Source organism: Kryptolebias marmoratus, linkage group LG3, assembly GCF_001649575.2.
Source record: "Kryptolebias marmoratus isolate JLee-2015 linkage group LG3, ASM164957v2, whole genome shotgun sequence".
NCBI classification, from domain to species: Eukaryota; Metazoa; Chordata; class Actinopteri; order Cyprinodontiformes; family Rivulidae; genus Kryptolebias; species Kryptolebias marmoratus.
Window position 1 is genome coordinate 15,209,494 of NC_051432.1, and position 662 is coordinate 15,210,155.

Genomic DNA, 662 nt, shown 5'->3' on the forward strand with positions numbered 1-662 from the left:
GTGCAGGAAAGTGTTCACAAGTTTTAGAACATTTTTCTGCAAAGTCCTTCCACATTTCAGCAAGACAATCCTAAACAGCAATCTGCACCCAGTCACAGCAACATGACTTCATAACAGCAGAGTCCAGGAGCTGAGCTGACCTGCCTGCTGTCCAGACCTCTCACCAACAGAAAACATTTGACGCTTCATGAAACAAAACATCTGACAAAGAAGACCCAGGACTGTTAAACGGCTAGAATCCTCCATCAGATAAGAATGGGACAACGTTCCCCTCCAAAAGCTCCAGCAGCTGGTCCTAGATGTTTACAGACTATTGTTAAAGAAGAGGTGATAAACATGACACTGCTCCGGCTTTATGAGTCGCTGCCATAAAAGTTAAGATTAGTTTTTACAAAGATTAGTAGTTTTTTAAGTATTTGAGGTGTTTACTATGTTCCATGGTGAATAAAATATGGGTTAATGAGGTTTGCCAATTATCGCCTTCTGATTTTCTTATAACATTTTACACAATGTCCCAGCAGCGACATTCTGTCCCAGAAACAGCTTTCCACAGACCTGAAGCCAGGAGGGTCACTGACACCGTGGTCCTGCTCACTAAGCAGCTGACGGTCCAGCCCACAGAGGTTTTGGCAAATACAGAAGCTTCGAGTTCAAAAGAAGGG